The following is a 10,140-nucleotide window of genomic DNA, read 5'->3' as shown; positions in this document are numbered from 1 at the left end:
TGTCTTGTTGTCTCTCCAGCTGTAGCATATTACAACTCGTTAAGCAAGCCTCTTCCATAATGTAAGGCCCATTCCCACTGGGCCAGATAACAGATAAAAAATATATCTATAATATCTACCACAGATAAAAGTACCTGTGGCAAATATCTGTGCATGGTAGCTAATTTTTTTATCTGTATCTATCTACCATCCACTTTGAATGGAAAAATATCTAAAGAAAGAGATTTTTTTTATCTGTTATCTGGCCCAGTGGGAATGGGCCTTAAATAAAAAAAAATGTATTTCATTAAAGGAGTAGTTCACTCTCAAAATTATCGATATTTTCAAGCTCAAGCCCCGCCGCATGTTGTTGTGAGCCATGTATTTTAAGGGACACATTATGTTTACTTTGAACTAATTTAGCTAGTGTTGTAATCACAAGTTGAAATAGGCCTATGTCACTATTTGGGAGCGATGTTCGCCTTGTTTGTAATGCTCCATACTGTGCTTTTTGAAAATAACTAGCCCTTACACTGAATATACCGGAATGGGGGGGGGGGGGGCTGGCATTTCGCCTACCAAAATTTAATTCCTGGCTACGCCCCTGATTTGTCATAAATCCTTTCGGAAACTCTCCCTCCACTTTATAGCTTCGAGATGAGGTTTCTTTCAGTTTCTTTCACTATTTGGCCCTTTTATAGCGCACAGCGCCGGGTACACATTGCCATTCCTAAACCCTGCCATTCCTACACACTGCCATTCCTACTGCCATCCCTAACCCTAACCCTAACCCTAACCCAAACCCTAACCCTAACCCTAACCCTAACCCAAACCCAAACCCTAACCCTAACCTCAGTAGGAATGGCAGTGGGTAGGAATGGCACTTTTAGGAATGGAGAATGGTCACACCAATTCACTGAATGATTTGGCTCTTACAACACAATTTACAGCATAGAGCGCAGTCAGCTCATCATCAAATTGAAACTTGGTTTGTATCTTTTTCCTAGACTTCCTGCACGTTCCTGTGTGTAAAGAGGAGAGGAGCTCCAGTCTGGTCCAGGAGGAACCACAGCCTCCACAGATTAAAGAGGAACAGGAGGAGCTACTTCAAAGACCAGAAGAGGCTGGTGGGTCAACGTTGACATTACTAGCAGTGAAAAGTGAATATGATGATGATAACAGAGATACAGAGCCTGTAGCCAGCACCTCAACTGAACACATGAAAACACAAGCTGATGTAGAGGACTGTGGAACATCACAACCAACTACTGATGACCAGCTCCTCTCCTCACACTATTCTGAATCTGATATCACTGAAGACAGTGATGAGTGGGAGGAGAATAGGGGAGATCAGTCAGCTTTAAACACAATGAAATCACAAAACACACCAAATGTGGGAGGACAGCGCAAGCTGTCCCAGGACCTGAAATCATCGAAACAAACTCACTCCAAAAACGGTCACACAGGAAAGAGAAGGTTTAATTGTACAGAGTGTGGCAAAATGTTTACTCGAAAGGAATATCTGAAGAATCACACAATGATTCATACAGGCGAAAAGCCCTTTGCATGTACAGTTTGTCGTAAAGGCTCTGTTAGCAATGCTTATCTAAAAACACACATGATGACTCATACAGGCGAAAAGCCTTTTTCTTGTACAGTTTGTGGTAAAAGCTGTGCTCAAAAGGGTGCTCTAAAAACACACATGAGGTATCATACAGGTGAAAAGCCATTTTTTTGTACAGTATGTGGTAAAGGCTTTGCTGATACGAGTAATCTAAAAACACACATGAGGTATCATACAGGTGAAAAGCCATTTTTTTGTACAGTATGTGGTAAAGGCTTTGCTGATACGAGTAATCTAAATAAACACATGAGGACTCATACAGGTGAAAAGCCATGTTCTTGTACAGTTTGTGGTAAAGGCTTTACTCAGATGTCTGATCTAAAAACACACGTGAGGACTCATACAGGCGAAAAGCCATTTTCTTGTACAGTTTGTGGTAAAGGCTTTGCTGATACGAGTAATCTAAAAACACACATGAGGACTCATACAGGTGAAAAGCCATTTTCTTGTACAGTATGTGGTAAAGGCTTTACTCAGATGGTTCATCTAAAAACACACATGAGCATTCATACAGGCGAAAAGCCATGTTCTTGTACAGTTTGTGGTAAAGGCTTTACTCGGATGGATCGTCTAAAAAAACACATGAGGACTCATACAGGGGGGAAGCCTTTCGTTTAAGTTAGTCACACACAGACACATGTATGATCATTCAGTCTTAACCAGGATGACAAGGATACCAAAGCTGATATTGATATGCACACATTAATGGCACAGTTAAGTGCTGACAAGCTGTCTGGTTTGTGTAGCTGTTCACTGTGTGTTGACATGTGTGTTTGGATTGTTAAATATATATTTGGTCGATGCCAGAGTTTTTTTTGTTTGTTTAGTTTAATAAAGGTTTCACCACTGCAGGTCCACTATGTGTGCTATGTGTGGAATTGAAATTGAATTGAATTGTGTGCTTTATCCTTACAAAAATGTTATAAAATATGTGACGTATGTGTCATTTTATATATATACTTTGTGCTTAAGCTATTACTACAACCCAGGGTAATTGAGTAAGTATTCATTTTAACTGTACTCTTTTTTTTGTGTGTTGATAATACTGTTCTCCATTTTTGTCTAATAAAAAAATCAATACATTATAATTTGTTATTTGTAATTTTACTCGGGTAAATGTTGAATACAGGACTCCTATTGTAAAAGAGTGTCTCCACATTGCAGTATTGATACATTTAAGGCCTTTGCACACAGGCGCGTTTATCCGTGCGGATAAAACGGAAAATGTCATTTTTTTAAAGAAAGCAATACTTCTCTATGACCTCATGCACACCGGCTCCGATTTTGCCGTGCGGCAGGTGGCTGCGGCAAGTGCGTTTTTTCCCGATCGAACCCAGTTCGATTCATGCGTCTTGTCGCATGCGGTGAAAACTCATTGACCAATCAAAATCAGTTTGATCTCATGACATTTGACCCCATGCCATAAACAAATATGGCGGCCGCTGACAGACTAATCATTTTTGTTTCGGAGCACCCTGAACTTTACGATAAAGGACTAAACGAATACAAAGACGAGCAATTAAAAGACAACATTTGGAGGGGGATTGCCGCCGAACTCGGCCTTGACGTTTCGGAAGGTAAGTAGTAGCCTATATTTGCAAAATCACATCCAAATGCTCGCCTCAACGAGCATGCTTATATATTCACTTTCGTTCTCTGTCATGTGTTTTGTGCAAAGATGTGCTGAAAAAGATGTGACACATATAAGAAGAAGAAGAAGGAGGCCAATACAAAAAGCGGACAGGGGGGGAAGACAAAGAAAGAGTGGATACACATGAAGAGCCTGGCTTTCCTGGATCCCTCTACGGCATCAAGAAGGTAGGCTTCATAGAAGGTAGACTTGTGCGCAATATTTTTACTACCTATTGCATTGAGCCTAGTGCATTTGGGCCATTAGACATATTAAAACGGCGATCAGACGATGTGTGCGTTGTGAGGGACGCTGTGCGCCTTTATGCACACACCATTCCATTGATCATTCAGCCTATGAATTTGAATTTCCCCCTTGGGATAATAAAGGTATCTATCTATCTATGATATCCCCATGCAGATGTCGCTGACAGGAGGATTGAGCTCCATAAAAGCAGTGGTTGAAAAATTACTAAAATGTTTTAGTATCCTATCAATACTGCAATGTAGAAATACTCTGTTACAAGTACAGAATTCTAAATCTATTTGAATAAAAGTTTGAAAATACTCAAGTAAAAAGTAGAGAGTAGAAGTAAAAGTATTGGAAATACTCAAGTAAAGTACAAATACCTAAAAACTGTAGCTAAAATACATTTTATTGGTTTGTAATAGTGACTGACTACATGGGTTGGTAAAATAATAATAATGATGATAATATTAATAATAATAATGCATTTTTAATATCATTATCAATATTATTATATAATTAATATTTGCAAATGCCATCACAATCTCACTCAAGGTTTTCTGAAAAGTTTACAGACATGTTTAATTAACCACTTCACCATTTCAGATCTCACAGCAATGTTGAGGCGAATGACACGAGTGATGAGAATGAAGATGAGAATGAAGAGGAGGGCGGAGATGATGCGGGAAGCACCCAAAGTGGACGCAGCACCCCCAACCCAGGCCCAAGCACATCATACGGCCAGAGGAAGAAAAAGGCACCACAGGAGGCGGCTACAGCAGATGTGTTGGACCGCTACTTCGCTGCTAAGGTAGCAAGGGATACAGCGCGAGATGAGGAGCGACATCGGCGCAGAGAAGAGGAACGCGATGAAGTTTCAGCTTTTCTGAGCGCCCTGGCACAACCACTGAGAAGGCTACCACCTCAAAAGCTGTCAATGGTCAAATTACAGATCCAGCAAATCATCCATGATGCAGAGTTTAGCAGAGCATTCTATTCTCCTCCTCCTCCTCCTCCTCCTCAGCCCCCCACTCCAAACCATTCTCAGTTCTTCCCACCTGATAGTGCAGGTGTCAGCTTTCTGCAGGAATTGGGTTATCATCACTAGGCATAGTCCCACCTATAGTGAAGAGTATAACCCAAGGTTGTAGTCATTATTTGCCTGTTGTTGTAGGCACTAAGTTACTATTGTGTCCTATGGATTCAGTTAAGAAGTTTACGTTTAGTCATTGGGATGTCTTGAGGTCCAATATAAATAATTACATGTCATGGTTGTTTAAAGTGATACAAGAAAGTAACTTCATTTCTTTGTGGCTATAAGATGAAAGGTTCATTTCATTGTGATTTAATAATAGGCCTATAGCCTTTTCATGTTGGACTCAGGGAGATTGTCATTTCATGCAAATTGTTTAGATTTATAATGGTAATTTATAAATGGATAATTCATAGAGTAAAAAAAAAAGGTACATTTCATGTTTTATAATGCAAAGGCGTATTTCATGTTTGATATAAAGAGATAATACATTTCATGGTTGTTAAAAAGAGAATGCAAATTTCATTATTGTTGGGGAAGGTTTAAGTTAAAAGTTTCATTTAATTTTCATTGTGGTTATATATGTTATATATGCACTGATTGCACTCTAAAGATTTTCCTGGTTATTGGAATAAACGTTCATATTCATCAGTTTGAGAGACCATCCTTATTTAGCCAGGGTTGCACAGAGTAAACACAGAGAAAAGATTATGAACAAGTTTTGAACAAGTTTATTGAAAGATTGCTGATAGTTAACAAATGTGTTGCATTCATTTTACTTTTGTATAAGCTAGTTCTGGTCCTTACTTGTGTTAATTTCGTTTTCATCACAGCATTAAATTGATTTAAATTCAGGCACAACTCAACAACAGTGGCAAAGACTCAATCTAACAACACATGCGGATCAACAATGTTCTGATGTTCTGGAGATCGCCATAGGCCAAAAAAGAAAAAAAAAGAAAAACACTTTTAATTGATGTCAGAGTGTGTACAAACGTAACTAAATGGGCCCGAAATGTTTGACTGGGTATAATAGTCTGGTAGGAGGCTATAGGGCCCACGCACCCGAAAGATATATTTTTCTAACCTACCTTTTTAGAATCCTTAAGGTGTCTAGTTAATGAATTTTGATGTTCCCAGAGCCAATTTGTGTCCGATATATGTTTTTTTTAACCATATGTTGTGTCCGTCCTGGATCTTCGGCTGTGAAAAATACAAACTTTAAATCAACATAGCGCGTGAACTATGCATCCGACAGAAACCATTCACCCCATTTTATGTTCGTTTTTGCGAGATGAATTGATTGATATGAAGATTTGCCATGGTTCCATCATGTTTAGTGCATTAAAACCCAAATAAACAGAAAAAAAGTTAGAATTCGCCTAAAATGGATCACAACAACTCCTCCCCCATGCACCCTATTGATATATTTTTTCAAACATTTGCATTTTTACAATCTTCAAGATGTGTAGTAAACAAATGTTGATGTTCCCCACTTGAATTATTGACACATGTATGTTTATTCTGGCATAGTGTTTGCTATAGTGAATTTTCGAAAATGCAAAAAAGAGAATGTAAAATCTACATAAGGTCTTAACTATACATTATTCTGAGACAAATGTCCAATTTGTCTGTTTCATTTTGGCATGAGGCATTGAGGGAGATGGCTAGTGACATAATATGTACATTTATGGATCATCAATACTCAAATAAATGCTAAAATGCAGGCAATTCAATAGGCAGAATGGGGCCAGAGTACATTTACCAATACAAATGAAGTTTATTTTTTATTTTTTTTAATTCAAATTGTTAATATGATTGCTTTGGGTGCTTGATACACACATCCCATCCAAATTCAAAACATAGTGCCAGGTTTTAATTTTGCCTACAGTTTTGGATATCTGCAAACAATTTCAAATATACATGACGTCTTCATTAAATGATATGCATAGACAAATTATCCTATTTTGTTTTATTTTGGCATGACATGCCAAAATACCATTTCATGCCAAGATTTGATTCTAGACAACCTCAAGTTTCCAATGGAACCAACCTTGTCATGCTACCTTGTCGGGCAGGGGGGTAAATGCCTAATGATTCAAATGCGTGAAAGCCTCCCCTGTACAGACATGCCAAATTTAGGACAATCTCAAGAACCATTTAGTTTGTATTACTGTCTTTATAGGGGCGGCATAGCTGAATGGTTAAGGAGCCCGCCTGGAGAACCTAAGCCCCTGGTTGACCCAGGTTTGATTCCAGGCAAGGGTTCCTCTGTCTGTCTGTCTGTCTGTCTATCTAGACCACTGCATCTCGACTCAACACAATTACCGGTAAAAGCACATTTCTAAAGCACATTTAACATGACCAGGTCACCCAAAGTGTTGTACAGTTAAAATAGAAAACGACATAACAATGCAATATATAAAGACATTTACAATAAAATAGCAATGAATACCAAAATAAACAAAAGCTAAACATTAGCATCAGTAAAGGAAAATCATGGACTGCCAGTCTCAGCTAAAGACCAGGCAAGTCTTTAAAAAAGTCATGAAATATCAGTCGACTGGGCAGCTCTTGATGTGTAGGGGCAAGCTGTTGCAGAGCCTGGGCTGTCCTGCATAGACCACAGTACTACATCTGTAGACCACTGTTGTCCACCTGTAGACCATTCTAGTACATCTGTAGAGCACTGTATTGCATCTGCAGACACTATACTGTATATGTAGGCCACTGTACGACATATATAGACCACTGTAGTACATCTGTAGACCACTGTTGTGATCTGTAGACCATTCTAGTGCATCTGTGGGCCACTGTTGTGTTCTGTTGACCTCTCTAGTGCATCTTCAGACCACTGTACTACATCTATAGAACATTGTAATGCATCTGTACAGTACAGCACTTTGGATGACCTGGTCATGTTAACGTGCTTTAGAAATGTGCTTTTAATTGTGTTGAGTTGAGATGCAGATAGATAGATACCTATTTTCCTCCACACACATGGACATTGGAACCCTTGCCTGGAATCTAACCTGGGTCAACCAGGGGCTCTGGTTCCCCAGGCGGGCTCCCTAACCATTCAGCTATGCTGCCCCTATACAGACAGTAAAAAAAGCTACATGGTTCTTACCCAACACTGCATGAGATTGTCCTAAATTTGGCATGTCTGTACAGGGGGAGGCTTTCATGCATTTACATTCACATAAATCAAGGTGAAAGCTCAAGGGTCCATTTGAAAATTGGTGATGGCCATTTATCTCCAGGTGGATCCTCACATGATCCTCTGGATAATAGACTTCCTCCTTAAAAGGGAGCAGTTTGTTAAGGTCAACAACTCCTCGTCTTCTGTCCTGATTACATCTACTGGTGCCCCCCAGGGGACAGTGATTTCCCCAGTCCTGTTCTCCCTCTATACCAACAACCTGAGGGGCTCAGACAGTGTGAGCATGGCTGTGAAGTTGGAGGATGATACTGCTCTGGTGGACACCTCAAACTGCCCTGCTCACTTTGAAGAGGAAGCAGAGAAGCTCCACCAGTGGTGTGAGGAGCACTACCTCCAGCTGAATGTGAAGAAGACTAAAGAGCTTCTCATAAGCCCCCGGAGGAAGGATGATGACCTCGACCCTGTTCCTCAGCTGACACTGGGTGGAGAGCTGGTGGAGAGGGTCAGCAGCTACAAATATCTAGGGACCACTATTGACAGTGGATTGACTTTTAATGACAGCACACAGGCCATCTTTGCAAAGTGTCAGCAGCGGACCTACCTCCTACGGAGGCTGAGATATATGGATGTTGCCCCCCCCCCCCCCCCCCCCCCATCCTTTGCAGCTTTTACATCTGCCATATAGAGAGCCTCCTTACCTTCTCCTTCCTGGCCTGGTACGGGGGTCTCTCAGAGGCCAACCTCAGTGGGGTCTAAGCTATGTGGGATGCAGTGCTCTGCCCTTCAGCATCTCTATGACCAGAGGACAGTGAAAAAAGCAGCAAAGATCGCGAGAGACCCAACTCATAATCTCAGCACCTGCTTCAAGATCCTGCCCTCGGGTAGGAGATATGACGCCTCTACACTCAAGAGGGCAAAGGCCAGTGCCAGTTTCATCCCCTCTGCCATTAGGCTCCTCAATAAACACAAACCCCCCAACACCTGATTCACCTCAACTGGACCAGAATACACACACACACACATACACAGGTGTCCCGGATGAACTAGACATGGACGGACACACACACACACACACACACACACACACACACACACACACACACACACACACACACACACACACACACACACACACACACACACAAACATAAGTGTTCCACAGTGTGGATGGAGGACTTTGCTTTCTTTTAAATACCTTTTAATATTTAGAATTATTTTATACTTTTTATAGAACTGAAGTACTTTGCTGGGTGTTTTATTGTATTGTATATTTATGTATTGTCTTGATATGCACTGACCCGAGCAAAACAAATTTCCCTTGTGGATAATAAAGATATCTAATCTAATCTAATCCCTTGCCAAAATGTTGTCCATCTTTGAATCATTAGGCATTTACCCCCCTGCCCGACAAGGTGGCATGACAAGGTTTGTTCCATTGGAATGTCTAGAATCAAATCTTGGCATGAAATGGTATTTTGGCATGACATGTCATGCCAAAATATAACCAAATAGGGTAATTTGTCTATGCATATCATTTAATTAAGACGTCATGTATATTTGGGTTAGGGTTAGGGTTACTGTAGGCAAAATTAAACCCTGGCTCTAAAGCACCTAAAGCATTCATATTAACAATTTGAAAATAAATAAATAAAATAAACTTCATTTGTATTGGTAAATGTCCTCGGGCCCCATTCTGCCTATTGAATTGCCTGCATTTTAGCATTTATTTGAGTATTGATGATCCATAAATGTACATTATTATGTCACTAGCCATCTCCCTCAATGCCTCATGCCAAAATGAAACAGACAAATTGGACATTTGTCTCAGAATAATGTATAGTTAAGACCTTATGTAGATTTTACATTCTCTTTTTTGCATTTTCGAAAATTCACTATAGCAAACACTATGCCAGAATAAACATACATGTGTCAATATTTCAAGTGGGGAACATCAACATTTGTTTACTACACATCTTGAAGATTGTAAAAATGCAAATGTTTGAAAAAATATATCAATAGGGTGCATGGGGGAGGAGTTGTTGTGATCCATTTTAGGCGAATTTTAACTTTTTTTCTGTTTATGTGGGTTTTAATGCACTAAACATGATGGAACCCTGGCAAATCATATCAATCAATTCATCTCGCAAAAACGTACATAAAATGGGGTGAATGGTTTCTGTCGGATGTATAGTTCACAAGCTATGTTGATTTAAAGTTTGTATTTTTCACAGCGAAAATCCAGGACGGACACAACTTATGGTTAAAAAAAACATATATCGGACACGAATTGGCTCTGGGAACATCAAAATTCATTAACTAGACACCTTAAGGATTCTAAAAAGGTAGGTTAGAAAAATATATCTTTCGGGTGCGTGGGCCCTATAGCCTCCTACCAGACTATAACCTCTTAGTTTATATAGGCCAAGATATAACAAAATAATGACAAGTCGACACAATACTTTAGC

The sequence above is a fragment of the Nannobrachium achirus genome (assembly GCF_963921795.1).
Source record: "Nannobrachium achirus genome assembly, chromosome: 10".
NCBI classification, from domain to species: domain Eukaryota; kingdom Metazoa; phylum Chordata; class Actinopteri; order Myctophiformes; family Myctophidae; genus Nannobrachium; species Nannobrachium achirus.
The sequence above is the reverse complement of the archived record's forward strand: the minus strand, read 5'-3'. Positions refer to the sequence as shown.